Below are 24,130 nucleotides of genomic sequence, written 5' to 3'. Positions count from 1 at the left end.
ATTTTGTCCACCCTAAGCGTGGAAGGGTATACTCAGATGTGAGTCCCTTGCTCATTGCACCATCAGGATTCAAGCAAGCCGGGCCGACGACGGCTGAAATGCCAGAAACCGGTCCCCGGAAGCTTGTTTCCTTCCCAGTGTAAGAATTGGCTTGGTAGTTTGGTTTGCCCTGTTCCCATCATGCACTGGGACAGGAACAGACTAATTTGCATATAGCCAGGTTCTGAACTGGGATGGTGCAGTGAGCTAAAAAACGGTGTTGGATCTAGCCCTGATCTCTTGACTGGGTGAGATTATTCTGCTTAATTCAGAAACTCTGTCCATCACCACCCCTTGTTGTTAAATATTTTGTCCACCCTAAGCGTGGATGGGTATACTCAGATGTGAGTCCCTTGCTCTTTGCACCATCAGGATTCAAGCAAGCCGGGCCGACGACGGCTGAAATGCCAGAAACCGGTCCCCGGAAGCTTGTTTCCTTCCCAGTGTAAGAATTGGCTTGGTAGTTTGGTTTGCCCTGTTCCCATCATGCACTGGGACAGGAACAGACTAATTTGCATATAGCCAGGTTCTGAACTGGGATGGTGCAGTGAGCTAAAAAATGGTGTTGGATCTAGCCCTGATCTCTTGACTGGGTGAGAGTATTCTGCTTAATTCAGAAACTCTGTCCATCACCACCCCTTGTTGTTAAATATTTTGTCCACCCTAAGCGTGGAAGGGTATACTCAGATGTGAGTCCCTTGCTCATTGCACCATCAGGATTCAAGCAAGCCGGGCCGACGACGGCTGAAATGCCAGAAACCGGTCCCCTGAAGCTTGTTTCCTTCCCAGTGTAAGAATTGGCTTGGTAGTTTGGTTTGCCCTGTTCCCATCATGCACTGGGACAGGAACAGACTAATTTGCATATAGCCAGGTTCTGAACTGGGATGGTGCAGTGAGCTAAAAAAACGGTGTTGGATCTAGCCCTGATCTCTTGACTGGGTGAGAGTATTCTGCTTAATTCAGAAACTCTGTCCATCACCACCCCTTGTTGTTAAATATTTTGTCCACCCTAAGCGTGGAAATGTATACTCAGATGTGAGTACCTTGCTCATTGCACCATCAGGATTCAAGCAAGCCGGGCCAACGACGGCTGAAATGCCAGAAACCGGTCCCTGGAAGCTTGTTTCCTTCCCAGTGTAAGAATTGGCCTGGTAGTTTGGTTTGCCCTGTTCCCATCATGCACTGGGACAGGAACAGACTAATTTTCATATAGCCAGGTTCTGAACTGGGATGGTGCAGTGAGCTAAAAAACGGTGTTGGATCTAGCCCTGATCTCTTGACTGGGTGAGAGTATTCTGCTTAATTCAGAAACTCTGTCCATCACCACCCCTTGTTGTTAAATATTTTGTCCACACTAAGCGTGGAAGGGTATACTCAGATGTGAGTCCCTTGCTCATTGCACCATCAGGATTCAAGCAAGCCGGGCCGACGACGGCTGAAATGCCAGAAACCGGTCCCCGGAAGCTTGTTTCCTTCCCAGTGTAAGAATTGGCTTGGTAGTTTGGTTTGCCCTGTTCCCATCATGCACTGGGACAGGAACAGACTCATTTGCATATAGCCAGGTTCTGAACTGGGATGGTGCAGTGAGCTAAAAAACGGTGTTGGATCTAGCCCTGATCTCTTGACTGGGTGAGAGTATTCTGCTTAATTCAGAAACTCTGTCCATCACCACCCCTTGTTGTTAAATATTTTGTCCACCCTAAGCGTGGAAGGGTATACTCAGATGTGAGTCCCTTGCTCATTGCACCATCAGGATTCAAGCAAGCCGGGCCGACGACGGCTGAAATGCCAGAAACCGGTCCCCGGAAGCTTGTTTCCTTCCCAGTGTAAGAATTGGCTTGGTAGTTTGGTTTGCCCTGTTCCCATCATGCACTGGGACAGGAACAGACTAATTTGCATATAGCCAGGTTCTGAACTGGGATGGTGCAGTGAGCTAAAAAACGGTGTTGGATCTAGCCCTGATCTCTTGACTGGGTGAGATTATTCTGCTTAATTCAGAAACTCTGTCCATCACCACCCCTTGTTGTTAAATATTTTGTCCACCCTAAGCGTGGATGGGTATACTCAGATGTGAGTCCCTTGCTCTTTGCACCATCAGGATTCAAGCAAGCCGGGCCGACGACGGCTGAAATGCCAGAAACCGGTCCCCGGAAGCTTGTTTCCTTCCCAGTGTAAGAATTGGCTTGGTAGTTTGGTTTGCCCTGTTCCCATCATGCACTGGGACAGGAACAGACTAATTTGCATATAGCCAGGTTCTGAACTGGGATGGTGCAGTGAGCTAAAAAATGGTGTTGGATCTAGCCCTGATCTCTTGACTGGGTGAGAGTATTCTGCTTAATTCAGAAACTCTGTCCATCACCACCCCTTGTTGTTAAATATTTTGTCCACCCTAAGCGTGGAAGGGTATACTCAGATGTGAGTCCCTTGCTCATTGCACCATCAGGATTCAAGCAAGCCGGGCCGACGACGGCTGAAATGCCAGAAACCGGTCCCCTGAAGCTTGTTTCCTTCCCAGTGTAAGAATTGGCTTGGTAGTTTGGTTTGCCCTGTTCCCATCATGCACTGGGACAGGAACAGACTAATTTGCATATAGCCAGGTTCTGAACTGGGATGGTGCAGTGAGCTAAAAAAACGGTGTTGGATCTAGCCCTGATCTCTTGACTGGGTGAGAGTATTCTGCTTAATTCAGAAACTCTGTCCATCACCACCCCTTGTTGTTAAATATTTTGTCCACCCTAAGCGTGGAAATGTATACTCAGATGTGAGTACCTTGCTCATTGCACCATCAGGATTCAAGCAAGCCGGGCCGACGACGGCTGAAATGCCAGAAACCGGTCCCTGGAAGCTTGTTTCCTTCCCAGTGTAAGAATTGGCCTGGTAGTTTGGTTTGCCCTGTTCCCATCATGCACTGGGACAGGAACAGACTAATTTGCATATAGCCAGGTTCTGAACTGGGATGGTGCAGTGAGCTAAAAAACGGTGTTGGATCTAGCCCTGATCTCTTGACTGGGTGAGAGTATTCTGCTTAATTCAGAAACTCTGTCCATCACCACCCCTTGTTGTTAAATATTTTGTCCACCCTAAGCGTGGAAGGGTATACTCAGATGTGAGTCCCTTGCTCATTGCACCATCAGGATTCAAGCAAGCCGGGCCGACGACGGCTGAAATGCCAGAAACCGGTCCCCGGAAGCTTGTTTCCTTCCCAGTGTAAGAATTGGCTTGGTAGTTTGGTTTGCCCTGTTCCCATCATGCACTGGGACAGGAACAGACTCATTTGCATATAGCCAGGTGCTGAACTGGGATGGTGCAGTGAGCTAAAAAACGGTGTTGGATCTAGCCCTGATCTCTTGACTGGGTGAGAGTATTCTGCTTAATTCAGAAACTCTGTCCATCACCACCCCTTGTTGTTAAATATTTTGTCCACCCTAAGCGTGGAAGGGTATACTCAGATGTGAGTCCCTTGCTCATTACACCATCAGGATTCAAGCAAGCCGGGCCGACGACGGCTGAAATGCCAGAAACCGGTCCCCGGAAGCTTGTTTCCTTCCCAGTGTAAGAATTGGCTTGGTAGTTTGGTTTGCCCTGTTCCCATCATGCACTGGGACAGGAACAGACTAATTTGCATATAGCCAGGTTCTGAATTGGGATGGTGCAGTGAGCTAAAAAATGGTGTTGGATCTAGCCCTGATCTCTTGACTGGGTGAGAGTATTCTGCTTAATTCAGAAACTCTGTCCATCACCACCCCTTGTTGTGAAATATTTTGTCCACCCTAAGCGTGGAAGGGTATACTCAGATGTGAGTCCCTTGCTCATTGCACCATCAGGATTCAAGCAAGCCGGGCCGACGACGGCTGAAATGCCAGAAACCGGTCCCCGGAAGCTTGTTTCCTTCCCAGTGTAAGAATTGGCTTGGTAGTTTGGTTTGCCCTGTTCCCATCATGCACTGGGACAGGAACAGACTAATTTGCATATAGCCAGGTTCTGAACTGGGATGGTGCAGTGAGCTAAAAAACGGTGTTGGATCTAGCCCTGATCTCTTGACTGGGTGAGAGTATTCTGCTTAATTCAGAAACTCTGTCCATCACCACCCCTTGTTGTTAAATATTTTGTCCACCCTAAGCGTGGAAGGGTATACTCAGATGTGAGTCCCTTGCCCATTGCACCATCAGGATTCAAGCAAGCCGGGCCGACGACGGCTGAAATGCCAGAAACCAGTCCCCTGAAGCTTGTTTCCTTCCCAGTGTAAGAATTGGCTTGGTAGTTTGGTTTGCCCTGTTCCCATCATGCACTGGGACAGGAACAGACTAATTTGCATATAGCCAGGTTCTGAACTGGGATGGTGCAGTGAGCTAAAAAAACGGTGTTGGATCTAGCCCTGATCTCTTGACTGGGTGAGAGTATTCTGCTTAATTCAGAAACTCTGTCCATCACCACCCCTTGTTGTTAAATATTTTGTCCACCCTAAGCGTGGAAGGGTATACTCAGATGTGAGTACCTTGCTCATTGCACCATCAGGATTCAAGCAAGCCGGGCCGACGACGGCTGAAATGCCAGAAACCGGTCCCTGGAAGCTTGTTTCCTTCCCAGTGTAAGAATTGGCTTGGTAGTTTGGTTTGCCCTGTTCCCATCATGCACTGGGACAGGAACAGACTAATTTGCATATAGCCAGGTTCTGAACTGGGATGGTGCAGTGAGCTAAAAAACGGTGTTGGATCTAGCCCTGATCTCTTGACTGGGTGAGAGTATTCTGCTTAATTCAGAAACTCTGTCCATCACCACCCCTTGTTGTTAAATATTTTGTCCACCCTAAGCGTGGAAGGGTATACTCAGATGTGAGTCCCTTGCTCATTGCACCATCAGGATTCAAGCAAGCCGGGCCGACGACGGCTGAAATGCCAGAAACCGGTCCCCGGAAGCTTGTTTCCTTCCCAGTGTAAGAATTGGCTTGGTAGTTTGGTTTGCCCTGTTCCCATCATGCACTGGGACAGGAACAGACTCATTTGCATATAGCCAGGTTCTGAACTGGGATGGTGCAGTGAGCTAAAAAACGGTGTTGGATCTAGCCCTGATCTCTTGACTGGGTGAGAGTATTCTGCTTAATTCAGAAACTCTGTCCATCACCACCCCTTGTTGTTAAATATTTTGTCCACCCTAAGCGTGGAAGGGTATACTCAGATGTGAGTCCCTTGCTCATTACACCATCAGGATTCAAGCAAGCCGGGCCGACGACGGCTGAAATGCCAGAAACCGGTCCCCGGAAGCTTGTTTCCTTCCCAGTGTAAGAATTGGCTTGGTAGTTTGGTTTGCCCTGTTCCCATCATGCACTGGGGCAGGAACAGACTAATTTGCATATAGCCAGGTTCTGAACTGGGATGGTGCAGTGAGCTAAAAAATGGTGTTGGATCTAGCCCTGATCTCTTGACTGGGTGAGAGTATTCTGCTTAATTCAGAAACTCTGTCCATCACCACCCCTTGTTGTTAAATATTTTGTCCACCCTAAGCGTGGAAGGGTATACTCAGATGTGAGTCCCTTGCTCATTGCACCATCAGGATTCAAGCAAGCCGGGCCGACGACGGCTGAAATGCCAGAAACCGGTCCCCGGAAGCTTGTTTCCTTCCCAGTGTAAGAATTGGCTTGGTAGTTTGGTTTGCCCTGTTCCCATCATGCACTGGGACAGGAACAGACTAATTTGCATATAGCCAGGTTCTGAACTGGGATGGTGCAGTGAGCTAAAAATCGGTGTTGGATCTAGCCCTGATCTCTTGACTGGGAGAGAGTATTCTGCTTAATTCAGAAACTCTGTCCATCACCACCCCTTGTTGTTAAATATTTTGTCCACCCTAAGCGTGGAAGGGTATACTCAGATGTGAGTCCCTTGCCCATTGCACCATCAGGATTCAAGCAAGCCGGGCCGACGACGGCTGAAATGCCAGAAACCAGTCCCCTGAAGCTTGTTTCCTTCCCAGTGTAAGAATTGGCTTGGTAGTTTGGTTTGCCCTGTTCCCATCATGCACTGGGACAGGAACAGACTAATTTGCATATAGCCAGGTTCTGAACTGGGATGGTGCAGTGAGCTAAAAAAACGGTGTTGGATCTAGCCCTGATCTCTTGACTGGGTGAGAGTATTCTGCTTAATTCAGAAACTCTGTCCATCAGCACCCCTTGTTGTTAAATATTTTGTCCACCCTAAGCGTGGAAGGGTATACTCAGATGTGAGTACCTTGCTCATTGCACCATCAGGATTCAAGCAAGCCGGGCCGACGACGGCTGAAATGCCAGAAACCGGTCCCTGGAAGCTTGTTTCCTTCCCAGTGTAAGAATTGGCTTGGTAGTTTGGTTTGCCCTGTTCCCATCATGCACTGGGACAGGAACAGACTAATTTGCATATAGCCAGGTTCTGAACTGGGATGGTGCAGTGAGCTAAAAAACGGTGTTGGATCTAGCCCTGATCTCTTGACTGGGTGAGAGTATTCTGCTTAATTCAGAAACTCTGTCCATCACCACCCCTTGTTGTTAAATATTTTGTCCACCCTAAGCGTGGAAGGGTATACTCAGATGTGAGTCCCTTGCTCATTGCACCATCAGGATTCAAGCAAGCCGGGCCGACGACGGCTGAAATGCCAGAAACCGGTCCCCGGAAGCTTGTTTCCTTCCCAGTGTAAGAATTGGCTTGGTAGTTTGGTTTGCCCTGTTCCCATCATGCACTGGGACAGGAACAGACTCATTTGCATATAGCCAGGTTCTGAACTGGGATGGTGCAGTGCGCTAAAAAACGGTGTTGGATCTAGCCCTGATCTCTTGACTGGGTGAGAGTATTCTGCTTAATTCAGAAACTCTGTCCATCACCACCCCTTGTTGTTAAATATTTTGTCCACCCTAAGCGTGGAAGGGTATACTCAGATGTGAGTCCCTTGCTCATTACACCATCAGGATTCAAGCAAGCCGGGTCGACGACGGCTGAAATGCCAGAAACCGGTCCCCGGAAGCTTGTTTCCTTCCCAGTGTAAGAATTGGCTTGGTAGTTTGGTTTGCCCTGTTCCCATCATGCACTGGGACAGGAACAGACTAATTTGCATATAGCCAGGTCCTGAACTGGGATGGTGCAGTGAGCTAAAAAATGGTGTTGGATCTAGCCCTGATCTCTTGACTGGGTGAGAGTATTCTGCTTAATTCAGAAACTCTGTCCATCACCACCCCTTGTTGTTAAATATTTTGTCCACCCTAAGCGTGGAAGGGTATACTCAGATGTGAGTCCCTTGCTCATTGCACCATCAGGATTCAAGCAAGCCGGGCCGACGACGGCTGAAATGCCAGAAACCGGTCCCCGGAAGCTTGTTTCCTTCCCAGTGTAAGAATTGGCTTGGTAGTTTGGTTTGCCCTGTTCCCATCATGCACTGGGACAGGAACAGACTAATTTGCATATAGCCAGGTTCTGAACTGGGATGGTGCAGTGAGCTAAAAATCGGTGTTGGATCTAGCCCTGATCTCTTGACTGGGTGAGATTATTCTGTTTAATTCAGAAACTCTGTCCATCACCACCCCTTGTTGTTAAATATTTTGTCCACCCTAAGCGTGGAAGGGTATACTCAGATGTGAGTCCCTTGCTCATTGCACCATCAGGATTCAAGCAAGCCGGGCCGACGACGGCTGAAATGCCAGAAACCGGTCCCCGGAAGCTTGTTTCCTTCTCAGTGTAAGAATTGGCTTGGTAGTTTGGTTTGCCCTGTTCCCATCATGCACTGGGACAGGAACAGACTAATTTGCATATAGCCAGGTTCTGAACTGGGATGGTGCAGTGAGCTAAAAAACGGTGTTGGATCTAGCCCTGATCTCTTCACTGGGTGAGAGTATTCTGCTTAATTCAGAAACTCTGTCCATCACCACCCCTTGTTGTTAAATATTTTGTCCACCCTAAGCGTGGAAGGGTATACTCAGATGTGAGTCTCTTGCTCATTGCACCATCAGGATTCAAGCAAGCCGGGCCGACGATGGCTGAAATGCCAGAAACCGGTCCCCTGAAGCTTGTTTCCTTCCCAGTGTAAGAATTGGCTTGGTAGTTTGGTTTGCCCTGTTCCCATCATGCACTGGGACAGGAACAGACTAATTTGCATATAGCCAGGTTCTGAACTGGGATGGTGCAGTGAGCCAAAAAAATACGGTGTTGGATCTAGCCCTGATCTCTTGACTGGGTGAGAGTATTCTGCTTAATTCAGAAACTCTGTCCATCACCACCCCTTGTTGTTAAATATTTTGTCCACCCTAAGCGTGGAAGGGTATACTCAGATGTGAGTACCTTGCTCATTGCACCATCAGGATTCAAGCAAGCCGGGCCGACGACGGCTGAAATGCCAGAAACCGGTCCCTGGAAGCTTGTTTCCTTCCCAGTGTAAGAATTGGCTTGGTAGTTTGGTTTGCCCTGTTCCCATCATGCACTGGGACAGGAACAGACTAATTTGCATATAGCCAGGTTCTGAACTGGGATGGTGCAGTGAGCTAAAAAACGGTGTTGGATCTAGCCCTGATCTCTTGACTGGGTGAGAGTATTCTGCTTAATTCAGAAACTCTGTCCATCACCACCCCTTGTTGTTAAATATTTTGTCCACCCTAAGCGTGGAAGGGTATACTCAGATGTGAGTCCCTTGCTCATTGCACCATCAGGATTCAAGCAAGCCGGGCCGACGACGGCTGAAATGCCAGAAACCGGTCCCCGGAAGCTTTGTTCCTTCCCAGTGTAAGAATTGGCTTGGTAGTTTGGTTTGCCCTGTTCCCATCATGCACTGGGACAGGAACAGACTCATTTGCATATAGCCAGGTTCTGAACTGGGATGGTGCAGTGAGCTAAAAAACGGTGTTGGATCTAGCCCTGATCTCTTGACTGGGTGAGAGTATTCTGCTTAATTCAGAAACTCTGTCCATCACCACCCCTTGTTGTTAAATATTTTGTCCACCCTAAGCGTGGAAGGGTATACTCAGATATGAGTCCCTTGCTCATTACACCATCAGGATTCAAGCAAGCCGGGCCGACGACGGCTGAAATGCCAGAAACCGGTCCCCGGAAGCTTGTTTCCTTCCCAGTGTAAGAATTGGCTTGGTAGTTTGGTTTGCCCTGTTCCCATCATGCACTGGGACAGGAACAAACTAATTTGCATATAGCCAGGTTCTGAACTGGGATGGTGCAGTGAGCTAAAAAACGGTGTTGGATCTAGCCCTGATCTCTTGACTGGGTGAGAGTATTCTGCTTAATTCAGAAACTCTGTCCATCACCACCCCTTGTTGTTAAATATTTTGTCCACCCTAAGCGTGGAAGGGTATACTCAGATGTGAGTCCCTTGCTCATTGCACCATCAGGATTCAAGCAAGCCGGGCCGACGACGGCTGAAATGCCAGAAACCGGTCCCCGGAAGCTTGTTTCCTTCCCAGTGTAAGAATTGGCTTGGTAGTTTGGTTTGCCCTGTTCCCATCATGCACTTGGACAGGAACAGACTAATTTGCATATAGCCAGGTTCTGAACTGGGATGGTGCAGTGAGCTAAAAAACGGTGTTGGATCTAGCCCTGATCTCTTGACTGGGTGAGATTATTCTGCTTAATTCAGAAACTCTGTCCATCACCACCCCTTGTTGTTAAATATTTTGTCCACCCTAAGCGTGGATGGGTATACTCAGATGTGAGTCCCTTGCTCTTTGAACCATCAGGATTCAAGCAAGCCGGGCCGACGACGGCTGAAATGCCAGAAACCGGTCCCCAGAAGCTTGTTTCCTTCCCAGTGTAAGAATTGGCTTGGTAGTTTGGTTTGCCCTGTTCCCATCATGCACTGGGACAGGAACAGACTAATTTGCATATAGCCAGGTTCTGAACTGGGATGGTGCAGTGAGCTAAAAAACGGTGTTGGATCTAGCCCTGATCTCTTGACTGGGTGAGAGTATTCTGCTTAATTCAGAAACTCTGTCCATCACCACCCCTTGTTGTTAAATATTTTGTCCACCCTAAGCGTGGAAGGATATACTCAGATGTGAGTCCCTTGCTCATTGCACCATCAGGATTTAAGCAAGCCGGGCCGACGACGGCTGAAATGCCAGAAACCGGTCCCCGGAAGCTTGTTTCCTTCCCAGTGTAAGAATTGGCTTGGTAGTTTGGTTTGCCCTGTTCCCATCATGCACTGGGACAGGAACAGACTAATTTGCATATAGCCAGGTTCTGAACTGGGATGGTGCAGTGAGCTAAAAAACGGTGTTGGATCTAGCCCTGATCTCTTGACTGGGTGAGAGTATTCTGCTTAATTCAGAAACTCTGTCCATCACCACCCCTTGTTGTTAAATATTTTGTCCACCCTAAGCGTGGAAGGGTATACTCAGATGTGAGTCCCTTGCTCATTGCACCATCAGGATTCAAGCAAGCCGGGCCGACGACGGCTGAAATGCCAGAAACCGGTCCCCTGAAGCTTGTTTTCTTCCCAGTGTAAGAATTGGCTTGGTAGTTTGGTTTGCCCTGTTCCCATCATGCACTGGGACAGGAACAGACTAATTTGCATATAGCCAGGTTCTGAACTGGGATGGTGCAGTGAGCTAAAAAAACGGTGTTGGATCTAGCCCTGATCTCTTGACTGGGCGAGAGTATTCTGCTTAATTCAGAAACTCTGTCCATCACCACCCCTTGTTGTTAAATATTTTGTCCACCCTAAGCGTGGAAGGGTATACTCAGATGTGAGTACCTTGCTCATTGCACCATCAGGATTCAAGCAAGCCGGGCCGACGACGGCTGAAATGCCAGAAACCGGTCCCTGGAAGCTTGTTTCCTTCCCAGTGTAAGAATTGGCTTGGTAGTTTGGTTTGCCCTGTTCCCATCATGCACTGGGACAGGAACAGACTAATTTGCATATAGCCAGGTTCTGAACTGGGATGGTGCAGTGAGCTAAAAAACGGTGTTGGATCTAGCCCTGATCTCTTGACTGGGTGAGAGTATTCTGCTTAATTCAGAAACTCTGTCCATCACCACCCCTTGTTGTTAAATATTTTGTCCACCCTAAGCGTGGAAGGGTATACTCAGATGTGAGTCCCTTGTCATTGCACCATCAGGATTCAAGCAAGCCGGGCCGACGACGGCTGAAATGCCAGAAACCGGTCCCCGGAAGCTTGTTTCCTTCCCAGTGTAAGAATTGGCTTGGTAGTTTGGTTTGCCCTGTTCCCATCATGCACTGGGACAGGAACAGACTAATTTGCATATAGCCAGGTTCTGAACTGGGATGGTGCAGTGAGCTAAAAAACGGTGTTGGATCTAGCCCTGATCTCTTGACTGGGTGAGAGTATTCTGCTTAATTCAGAAACTCTGTCCATCACCACCCCTTGTTGTTAAATATTTTGTCCACCCTAAGCGTGGAAGGGTATACTCAGATGTGAGTCCCTTGCTCATTGCATCATCAGGATTCAAGCAAGCCGGGCCGACGACGGCTGAAATGCCAGAAACCGGTCCCCGGAAGCTTGTTTCCTTCCCAGTGTAAGAATTGGCTTGGTAGTTTGGTTTGCCCTGTTCCCATCATGCACTGGGACAGGAACAGACTAATTTGCATATAGCCAGGTTCTGAACTGGGATAGTGCAGTGAGCTAAAAAACGGTGTTGGATCTAGCCCCGATCTCTTGACTGGGTAAGAGTATTCTGCTTAATTCCGAAACTCTGTCCATCACCACCCCTTGTTGTTAAATATTCTGGACTGACAGAAGCATTCCTTAGCATAGAACACCCTACCATCGCGAGCAGCAATTAGAGAGGATGGAGTTTTTCGAGATGGAGAGACCTGCCAAAGAGACGAACTTTAAATCTAAAATTTGTAGCATGATGACCAAGAAACGCTTTTTGATACTATGCATTCTTATGTTGTTTAGTGTAATGATGTTTTTAATTGGATATGCCTTATTCTCTTTTCGAGTGACATTTGCACCCACTACACAGCCCGTACCTCCTTCCACTGTTTCCTCGCATTCTTTTCACCCATTTCCTGAACATGAGTCCGCTAGGCGATTAGAGTTTATCAATAATAAGCATGGGCGGATTTTGCGGATCCACGATTCGCGGATTTAGCGGATCCACGGATCGTGGATCCGCAAAATCCGCCTATTTAGCGGATTCAGCGGATTTGCGGATTGGGGCGGGGCTTCCTCGAGTGTGTGGGCGGGGCCAAACGGACGGGGCTTCCACGCGAGCGCACATGCCTCTTGTGTGTCTAAAAGGTCAGAGCAGCATCAATGGTATATTTGGGAAGAAGGCACATCTGCCCAGCCTCCCAACGCTCACGATTTTTTTGGGGCTGATGCATGAGTCACTGCATTTGCGCTTCAACTAGTTCCAGCGACCAAGTGTGTGTTACTATGCAATCGCGCCGAAGTGCGCAGGGGTCCCTTTAGTGAAATGTCCATCATAGTGGGTAAATGGCGGGAAGACGGTGCACACCTCGAGTGTGTGAGCGGGGCCAAACGGACGGGGCGTCCATGCGAGCATGCCTCTTGTGTGTATAAAAGGGCAGAGACCGATCAGAGCAGCAGATTAATTTTTGGGCTGATCAATGAGTCACTGAATTAAAGCTTCAACTAGGGCACCGTTGAAATAATTTACCATGGCGCCGGCAAGCTGCCAGCGCCTTCCTGCAATAGTTACTTAATTAGCTTCAACAGGAAGCTCCAACTGTTAAAATAAAGCAGGCGCTCGAGCCCCTGCTGTATCTTATCTATTAGAGCTTCCTGTCGAAGCTAATTAAGTAACCATTTGAGGATGGCGCTGGCAGCTTGCCGGCGCCATCGTAAATTATGCAGGCTTGAACTTTTGACCGCAAAATCCGCTCCGATCGCGGATTGCGGATTCTCGGTAAATCCGCGAGAGTTCGCGGATCGCGGATTTACCGAAAATCCGCAAAATCCGCGATCGGAGCGGATTTTGCGCTCATGCTTAATCAATAACTCTTTCGTCCAGCTTTTGCACCAACACCAACTGGTAGTTAACACGACTAACTGTTGGGTGTGTGGTCTTATGCCTCACACTACGGATAAAGGTATCCCTTATCTAGTCCTGCCATTCAGTCATAATGGTTCTGTGAGGGCATACAGAACGTTCATCTACGCTCATGAAGTCAACCCCCTACGTTCTATAAAAGATAATCCAAAGAATAGTGCTCTAGTTAAGGGTATAGTAGATATGATTAGGGAAGCTATTTCCTATGAGACTATCCCGAGAGACGAGACACTAGCGTATATTGGATGGAACGTAACCGGATATGGAGTTACTCTGAGTGAGAACCAGCGAGCAAAGAGATCCTCCCCGATTTGGATTGTACCCCATCAGGGTCACCTATGTCTGCAAGGTAATGGCAAGAATCCCAGAGCTCAGTTAGGGAAGAGTACCTGCACTGAAACGTATGTTTTTGCGTCTCAGACTTCCCCTTCGTTCCTAGCAGCTAAGGGTACCTATTTCATCTGCCATGATAGAGCCTATACATGGTTGCCCCCTGACTTTTCGGGCACATGTTTTGTTTCGTTCCTGTTGCCTCCCACCTACACAGCTGCAGCAGATTACCATAAGACAAGGATAGTTAGAGGTGTCTTCAGTAAAGAAGACACTGTAGGACAAGAATTTGGAGACTTCGTGAAGGGTTTTCTGCCGTTTTGGGGACCCATGGTTAACAGCAGGAACATAAGGCAATTGACGAGGGTGGTTGAATCCACCGTAGTTGAAACTGCCGGTGCCCTTAGTAACTTGACTGCGGAGCTCCAGTCGGATCGTCTTATGACTCTTCAGAACAGGGTTGCATTAGACGTCATACTTGCAGACCGAGGTGGGGTATGTAAAGTGATTCAATCGAGTTGCTGTGTTTTCATCCCAGATAACGCTCCGACAGTATACCAGGCCATTTCCAAATTGCATAAGATTTACGAATCTATTCATGTGGATAAAGGAGATTGGTCGTTGGTGGGGTGGTTCTGGGAACTGATATCCGCCTGGGGATGGAAGATTCTGATGGTCATTGGGATGATCTTAGCCCTTCTTTTCCTGTTCTGGCTGTGCGTACAGTGTGCTCCTGCTATATGTGGCCTCTCTGCTACATCGTGTGTAATGGAAACCTGTATCGAGGGACGAACTAAGTAATAGGATGATGCTACAGCAACATCTCAATGACTTTATGAATATAGACCTGGACTCAGATTAGCGTGAGTATAGGTTAATTGCCTATGTAAGGGCAAAAGGAGGGACTGTGGTACTGAAAATTCAGGACCCGTGTCATAAACATCGTCGTATCATGACGATTTTGGTATCAGCAGACCGAGAATGACTAGTATACCATGCACAAGCATTTTCGTCACATTCGAGTGACGAAATCACCCTGAAATCAGTGTTTCCGTCCTGAACCCTCGGGTTCCATTTTGTGTACGGCAGCCATTTTGTGGGTTGCCCTCACATAGGCCGATGACTAAGGCCAAAAACGAGTCTGAAGGACACGTACACCTTTGCTGACTTCTGTGTGACCTGGGCAAGCTGACTCCACTGCCTGAAGCCAAACCTGTTCGGTCAGTTCCTTTCCCAGTGGCCGAATGAGATTAGTATCAAGGCACAACATATCATAAACCTTTCACCGCACACAAACCATGCCTAATCTCACACACACCTGTCCCTGTTTCTTTCTTTATGACTTGCTTTACGAGGAGGAGGTGCCCGTTTTTATTGGGAGTCCGTCGATATCTGATGAAAATACTGGGCCTTGCCAGGTAATTGATTGTGGGCTGGACAAACTGAAATATGGGCTTGTCATCATGACTCTGCTTTTTCTTTGTAGTGAAAATATGTGAATGGTCAACTGTAAAATAAGGAATGTTTGCCTAAAGCATAATATTTTGTATAAAAAGAGAAGGCTGGCTTTGTAAGTTGAGCAGTCTCCTGAGAATTACACCGTGTTGTACTTCTAGGATACCTGTTACTGGCTGCAGCCAATAAATTCGATCTTTGACTTCACCTAGAAAACTCTGTGTTTCTGTAGTCTGAAACAGGAAGGACTCGAAGTCTTAGGGTGTTGTCCCTGGCACCACTGGGTTCCGAAAAATCCAGTACTTCATCTCATGATCCCTACCAGTCACATATATATATATATATATATATATATATATATATATATATATATATATATATATATATATATATATATATTGTCTTGTAAAGAACACTGGTGCACTTTATATTCACTTCATTCACTTGCACTGTGCTGCCACTCACAGGAGCACCTATTATATGAGTTAAAGTTGAGAGGTTCTTTTGAATCTTTAATTGCTCTTGAACCATTTTTTTTTCGTCTGCATATAATACCTAAATTGTATAACAAACCTTACCTGTAAGGAGGACGTTGTGCGACTACTTCCGTGGACGTCAAGGACTACACTTCCCCCATAGGGACCACATTTGTTGTTAGGTATTAAATAGGCCTTTGCAGTGCCTGAAATGGAAAAATAGAAGTGCAGGTACTCTGTACCAGAGTGCCTACTTGTTTCTGAGAAGTGCCGGTACTCTCTGATTAAAAGTATTACAGCGCATATCAGCAACGAGGCGATAAAAAATTATCGCCGCTTTAGCGTCCGTTTTCGGACGAAAAGCGGCGATGATTTTATCGCCTTATCAGCAAGGTCACGCTATCGCGTCAAACCTTGCCTTATCACCATTTCCCTTAACGCCCAGCGTTGCATCTCTAATGAGATGCAAAGTGGGCGTTCCTCCCCAGGATAACGGGAGAAATGTCGCTAAGCGACATTTCTCCTATTATCAAGCCTCACGCAAAGCAGCATAGCGACAAGAAAAGTAGCGATAACCTCTGTTATCACTACTTTCCTTACGCCTGCTTTGAAACTGACTTAGCTATGATATCCTATGGAAGGTGGATATCATGGCAAAGTATGTGAGGCCCTATCAGCAAGCTATCGTCAAAAGTTGTGTGATTATCGCTGGATTTCCAGCGATAATCGCACAGTTGGCAGCTTGCACTCTGAATTTTATCGCTTTGGAGATAAGCGTTGCTGATAGCACCCTGTCTCCGCGATAAAATTCAGAGTTGGCCGGTGATAATTATCCTCACGCTAAGAGCGCTGAGCGATAATTATCGCCGGCCCTTGCTGATATGCCCCTACGTGCTCAGGTACTCTCCCTCTCAAAAAAAATATGTGCCAGACAGTTCTGGCCCATTTAAAGTACTGGGGGGCATATTATCAAGAAGGGCGTTAGCATTATCGCCGCTTTAGCGGCAGGAAACTGCTGTTAAAGCGGCGATAATGGGCTTGATAATATGACCTTGTGAATTCCCATAGAAGCCCAGGTTCACACCAGAACCTGGGCTTCTATCTATGGGAATTCACAAGGGCATATTATCAAGCCCATTATCGCCGCTTTAACGGCAGTTTCCTGCCGCTAAAGCCGCGATAATTTTAACGCAGTTTCTTGATAATATGCCCCTGGCTCTTTTGTTTGAACTAACCCAACTTTCCATCTCCTTTCTTTCCTGCCCCTCGCCTCGGGCTCACCCTCCCTTCACTCAGGCTCGCCGCATCTCTCCCTCCAGTGTCTCTCTCTTACATCTTAATCGTTTTTCTGCCAAGTCAATTATTCATGGGTTTGTGCTCGTGTGTGTCTGTGCAACTGAGCTGTGCCCCCCCTCCCCCGCCCCCCTTTAATGCATCCGGACCTTTCATGCTGCTCACATTATACAGAGCACTTTATGAATAAATAACCAGTGTAATGACAGCAGGAGAGTTCATCTCCCATGAAACTACCTTATGCTAAATCTGCTCTGATTCTATAGAGCAAGCGCCAAAACAAAATCTCTGCAGCGAGGCGCTTGCACATATTTATATCACATATTTAGTACAGATGGCGACTTTCAAAGGTTTGGGTAAATGAAAGCGGCCTTCTGCTTTATTACAACTTTCACAATTCAAAAACTACAGGGTAATATTGTAGAATTTTACCACAAAAGACGCGAAACAAGGCTAGCACGGAAATTCAGGAGAAGTTGATGATTGGAGTCAAAAAGCAAAACGATAACTGGACGAGTTGCATTTACAACACGTGCGTTACGCAACCGGAGACAGGTTTGTAAATTCAGCCCTGGTTTCGTGTGAAATGAGGCTGTGACCTCCAACAGGGCGGGGCGGAGGCAGTTGTACTCGAGATCGATACACCCCATGGAGAGAAAGCTCCCTGTTGTGATCTTGTAAATTAATCTTGTATTTACCAAGCTATTATGTCATGCCTGGAATGTGGCCATGTCACAGATTGCAGTGATGCTTGCGAGTGTGGTGTAGGCATTCTGATGTTATCGCCCTGCTGTACAGTTGGTGTTGTGCTCTGCGCTTGGATTAAACAACTTTACCACTAACTGGACAAGTCGAGCCTTCTTAACCCTCCCGTTGACCAAGATTGTCTCAAGGCATGCTGTCGCTGAGCAATGTACTCTTTTGTGACCCTTTTTAGGTCTCGCTTAGGCAGTGCGCATGCGCTGTCTCTTCGAGACATCTAGTAATCTATATGCGAGGGGAATCTCCGCCTATTTATCGCCGCTTGCCATTAGTTAACTTTTGGTTTTTGTTAGCGGGCTTGTTATTGGCTCTTCACCCGATACGTAACTTCCGCACAGCCTAACTACAGTCTCCTTATGCTGACACAGCGTATTTAAAATAGTGCGCATTAACATGCGCGCGGTACCTTACATTACTATTATACGCATGCGCCAAAAGTTTGATGTGTGTGCATGCGGCACCAAAGACCACAAAACCATTGACAAAGCCAATAGACCTAACCCGTTGTAAGTATGATGTTCCTTGTAACATCATATATCTTGATGCAATGACAGAAATCCTCAATTACAAGTCGGGGGCACACTATGCAAAGCACTGACTTTTAGCTTCCGTGATGTAAGCCACGCCCTTCATCATATTAGCCACGCCCCTTCTGGTTTTTATTGTATGGAATGCTAGCAAACAGCACTACTATGCGCAGTGCAGTGGGTGCAACATCTCAGACGTGCGGGAGTATCTACTGTGCACAGTGTCACCGGCACTTATTTGGAAGTGCTTTGGATTGTGCCTGTGCAGCTGCAGTGCCAGGGGCTACAGTGCGCTTACTCCCATCTTGTGTGACCTGCATCTCGAGCCCTGGAAGGCGCTAAGAGTCCCGCGTCAGTCCGCACCTCACCTTGTCCTGAGTTCTTTACCCCCTCCTCCTCTGGGGCCTCGCAGCTTTCAGCCTGCACCGCAGCTGGACTGTGGTGCGCTGGAGCTGGCGCTAGGATGTACAGACTGCCTGTCCCGCTCTCCCAAATAGGATCAGCCTGACATATCACACGGGCGGCGGCCATCATACACCTCAGGCAAGGCGCTGACACCGGCCCACGCACACAGCCCACCCCCCTTTTACGAGAACCTTTCCTCTCACTCCCACCACCTCTAGCACCCCTCCCCCAAGGCACTCTCCTCTCTCCAGCAACCCTCTTCTCACCAGCACTCTTTTCCAGGACCCCCCCCACACCTACTGTCACTTTCGAGGAGCACCCCTCCTCCTAGCAACACCCCTCTATCTATCTCCGGATACCCATTCCTATCACCAGCACCCCATCTTCTCCAGGCCCTTTTACTTACCACTAACCCCTTTCCCACAGAACCCGCCCTCTCACCAGCACTCTCCTTCCCCAAGTATTGCTTTCCTCAGCACCTCCTCTGGTCATCACCGCCTCCTCTTCCTGCAGTCTCCCCACAGTAGCACTGTTTACAGACCTGGCAACTTAAAAAAAAAAGAAAACATTTGCAATTCAATAGGTCTCGCATTTACACAAGTTTAAGCTATTGGCATTGTAAATGACAATGCCTTTTATTTATGTTTTAAAAACGAAGACAAAAATAAAAGGCATTGTCATTTGCAATGTCAATAGCTCAAACTCTTGTAAATGCATGACCTATTGCATTGCAAATGCTTGGTTTTTTTTCGGTTGCCCTCGTACAATAACATTATACAAATAGGATCACAACATGGACGTCATTAAGGAAGTAGGGCTTCAACAGATATACCCTGATCTTAAGACCACCTAAAACATTTTCATTGGACCCAGACAGACATTTTTAAACTACATTTTCTTGTTCTTTTGCACTCTGCCCCTCACCCATCTTTTAATGCTCATCTTCTGAAAAAACACCTCTGCTCCTCCCCTTGGGGAGTCATAGCCCACACCACGGTATGAGGACAGTACCCATATGGTGAATCATGTCACCTAACGGTAAGTAAGGGTTCTCGTCCTGAGGGATCTCTCTCCCCTCACTTAAGTCTCTAGATAGCACTCGTCCTTCTTGAGAAAAATAGCTTTCTTTTATCTGGTTTCTCCTTTCTGTCTACACTCAGCCAGAGTATTTTCTGTGTGACTTATACATATTCCAGTTCAAACCAGTCCTGGGAGCCAATGTCTCCTGCTCTGGTGCGAAACTGGACAAATGACATGGGAGTAACCTCCACCCTGTCCAGACCCTCCCCCTGGGAGGGTCCCCATAATCCTTCAACTTTCTCCCGAGGGTACTTAAGGGCTTACATGCCTGTAGAACCTTTGATTTGTCGTGGACAAGATTCAGAACTGAAAGCACTGCACTTCGACCGTCTGGACACTTTTGGACTTCGCTGGACTTCGTTTGGGCCTGACTTAGTGTCCCTCTCAGTCTGCTGCATCGTCTGTGCCTGTGCACCATACAGGATCCATGTAGGACCTGTGGAGCATCCAAGACATCCGAAGATAATCTCCCTTGGAGTGATGGAGTCAATCCCCTGCATTCGCAGGCACCACAACACTGCTGAACGGTCTGCTGATCCCGAGCTCCTACAGACTCCAAAGAGTTCAGCAACACAGGAGGTGGGTTCCGATGTCCCTCAAGAAGTGAACTGCCCTCTTACTCAGTTTGAGGCCAGAATCCTTTGTGGGGGCTGCAATACCCGAACCCCTGTGCACTGTGTACTTTTGCAAGTGCATGTGCTTTTTGGCAATTGTGTGACAAGTGCATTGGACTCCCAGTAGCCCCAAACTCTGCCAACTTGTCCTGCAAAGATCTTGAACCACCCCACACCGAGTGCTCAGTGGCCTGTTGTTTTGTGAAGCTGCTCAAGGTCCTCTTGCAACTTCCTTGGGCTCCCCTGATTGCTCGGGCCTGCCCTGACTCCCCTGTGTGTGGTGAGTCTCCTGGACCTTGCTGGTCCGAACCGTACACTTCCTTTACTTCCTGCATGGGTTACATTTGCCAAGGCTTGTTGGTGCTCTCGTCGGACAGCGAACCCCTCAGCACTCATCATCCTTAATGGGACAGTTCGTATGTGGCTCCTGGTTGTCCTCGACGTTGTCTGGTCCCCGCAGCTGCAGAGTCAAGGTCCCCGTCAACCGTGCTGAAGCACCTGACATCGGTGGGCATTTGTCTACCGAGGCCGTGGTCACTCTCGAGTGGCCCAGGCTCTGTCCCCTCTGCTTTAAGGTACTCTTCAACAAGAATCCACATTTGGATTCCAACGGACACTTTCTACTCTTCCAGCAGCAGCACTTTCTCAAAGTCCTCCATTGGGTTTGACGGAGGTTTCTGCCACCACTTCACACCTATGTACCCGGCTTCCTTGGAATAGGTAACTTAGGTACTTCAGTACCCACGGGTGGGATGGCTCTCCAACTTCCTCTCCTCAACAGGGTTTCTTCGAGGTCCAATGGGAAGGGTCCTTAAACTTTAAAATTCCAACCGCGACTTTCACATAGACTTGTAGGGACCATGCGGTCGTGTTCTCACACTGCACACGCTCTCCGTGGGGTCCTTATCTACTCACCTTGGGTGGTTCCTAGGGTCCCAGCAATTCTACATCCTCTCAACACTGTCATGACTTGAGTCGTGGTTCTTATACCACTTTCTTAGTTTATGGTTTTGTCCTCCCCCCCTACCCGGGGCCCACTGTGTATTGGTGCTATTTACTGTTGTTTCTTTGCTAAAGTATTGTGTGATTTGATCTATCTCTGAGTAGGAGATACTATAATCTACTAGGTACTGTTATATATTAAATACACATTTTTATAACTACTGTGTTGTTCTCTTTTCATTTGGTTTATACAATAAGATTGCATTCTGGTAAAACTATCTGCTTTACACTCCTTCAAGACTACGCCTGAAGGCTGCTCTCCACGGCAACCACTTGGATAGCTTTCTTGTTGTCTGAGATCTCTTAAATCACCATAAGGGTTTTCTGGACTGGTGCAAGGTGCCCACTTTAACTAGTATACATCATATACCAGGCCAGCTTCTCACATCCAGGCTATACCCAATAAGTACAGCGGAATCTGAAAAGCTTCTTAGAGGTTAAAAGTAAGCTGAGAACCATAAGCCTCAGGTATATTCTACTATATCCTGGCAAACTGCTCTTGATTTTGGAGGGCAAGTTCAATTTCTTCGACTTGCAAAAGGACATCTGGAGGTGGCTGAAGATGTGGGACAAGGTCCATTGAGAAAAAGCTGGCTCATGGTGAACTGGTTCCCGTAATGACACAGCATTACACATCCCAAACTGGAGATCGTGCAAAGAGCCTGTGTCCAGTAAGACGCTGAGTCACGGCAGTGAGAGTCCTTTGAGGATTATCATTCAGGGTGATGGCACCATGGAACTGGTTTCCCCGGAGGATGCATTAAGACCAGAGGGAGACCTGCCTACCCCAGCGGCAGCCGTGGTGATATGTGACTCTGTTACCTAATTCGGGATTCTGTATTGCTTTTATGTTTACTTCTTTCCCCTTTTTTACCTTCTAGGGGGTGAAGGCATCCTGCCATGGGTGCAGATGGAGCTGTATCAGACTACTATTTATATTACAAGCTGGTTTGGTTCTTAATGTGTCAATTGGTATGGCATTGACCCTTGTCTGGGGCTTCGGGGAATCTTTTCCACGAGAAGTGGTAGGCCATGGGTTGTGGGTAGTGGGTTAAGGCTGTGGGACCTGACAGCATTGATACCAATGGATGAGCAGCACGATTTACTGTTGTTTTACTGTTTATCTGAGGTGAGGAGAGTGGGGCATGTTGTTTTGATTTGCACTCTGTTTCTTGTGAAGGGTGCATTTGTAGTTGCAGTGCAAATGAAGTGCCACATTGCTAAGTTTCTTTTGATGGGCTCTATGAGTTGGCCAAAACTGTGGGTGGGGATGAAGACATTTTCTGAAGGGATGGGCTAACTTTCCTGATGGCTGAGTGTACGAATAGTATCACGTGGACTGTCAGGGTATTGAAGGGCTACTCCAAGTGGTATAGGATATACTCGTATCTTAGGTGTAACTAGGTACAGACAACCTGCCTTCAGGGAACCCATCTTATGAGTAGTGAACCTCAAACGTTAGGGAAGAAGTGGAGGAGACAGCTCTTCTCGGTGACTTACTCATATGCCAGGGGGATGGCCATTTGGATAGCACCTTGGGTTCCATTTCATAACACATACAGTGAAGCAGATGTTGAGGGGGTTATCTCCTGCTCTAAGCCACACTAGATGGCAAGACTATCATAATTCTAAACACTTATGCCCCTAATGTTAATAACAGGAACTTCCATGAGGGGATGCAGGAATTACTAGAGGGAAGTATGGGGTCCCCAGTGATCTGACCGGGAGACCTTAATTGTGTCCTGGATGGCGGAAGGATTGACACACACCAAAATAGTGGACCAAGCCACTGATAAATAGATCACTTGCCTAGGTTAATCAGAATCTGGGATTCCAGGATAGGTGGCGCATTTCTGCCGAACTGGAGGCTCACATTGAATCACTCTACGTAGAGACCCTTAGTAGCAACTGGCCTAGCCATCACAGCTCTATCCATATCAACTCTTACATTGGACTGGAGCCTACCATCAAGATCACACCAACCCAAGTAGCACTTATTATAAAACAAATACACCCTGGAGAGTCGCCCCGCCCTAATGGCATACCAAGAAAGGTGTATAAAGCATTTAAGCACAAGTGTGCTGTACTCTTGGCCACCCTAGTTGAGGGAAGGAGAATGGGGGGCCTATTCCTGACTCCTGGCGAGGCTCTCTCCTAGTCCCTATCCACTAACCACTTCCCACGTCCAGTCCCAATAACTATCAGATGATTGCCCTACTTGATGTCGAAGGGAAGGTCTATGCAAGCACTCTACTTCAAGAATTGACTACCTGGGTGGAAGACCACAAACTGATACTCTTTATTCAAACCAGCTTCCAAAAGGGCTGCCACATTGAAGACAATTAGATTTGTCTAGCCCACACGATTGAGGGCACGCTCGCTACAAAAGGAAAATCGCTATATCTAGGGTTTATCGATTTCCAATAAGCTTTTGACAGTGTTGTTCGTCCCAGACTGTGGGAAAAATGTAAGAACTGGGGCATTCCCCAATCCCTATTGAATGCTCTCATCGCCCTGTACACTGACACCTGGGTAAAAAAAAGAGTTTCTTCTGCATGGCCAACAACCAGCAAAATCATGACCAACAGAGACCCCACAACTCTTTAACCTGTACCTAGCAGACCTGCCGGAGTGGCTGTCTCTCTCTCGAACATTTCTGCCCAGAATCGCATCTACGAAAATGTAATCAATGCAATATGCAGACGATACGATTCTCCTCGATCAAACCCAGGTGGGCCTCCAGAGGCTCTTTAACTCATTGGTTTAGTACTGCAAAAGAAAAGCTTTAGAGATCATTATCGCCAAAACCAAGGTGATAATGGTATCTAGACAACAAGCAAGAAAGCGCTTCTGATATATTGAAGGATAATCAATAGAGGTAGGGGCCGCATATAAGTACCTAAGAGTCTGGATAGATCATAGAGGAAAAGTGGCTCGCTGCCTAGAGGAGGCCTTTTTAAGAACCAAGAAATCCCTTCATTCTCCCGATTTCTCTCAGTTAATTCGAGTGATAGGTGCTAAACTTCTACCGCCTTTAGCCTTTGGCGCAATAACCTTCGTATCTCTAACAAAAGAGAGGGACCCAAAAACCAAAGGGGTAGGGTGCCAAATTACAAATTGTCAAAAGAAGTTTCCCCCTTGGATGGACT

Source organism: Lissotriton helveticus, chromosome 4_1 (genome assembly GCF_964261635.1).
Source record: "Lissotriton helveticus chromosome 4_1, aLisHel1.1, whole genome shotgun sequence".
In the NCBI taxonomy this organism is placed as follows: domain Eukaryota; kingdom Metazoa; phylum Chordata; class Amphibia; order Caudata; family Salamandridae; genus Lissotriton; species Lissotriton helveticus.
Note: the sequence above shows the minus strand (reverse complement) of the source record.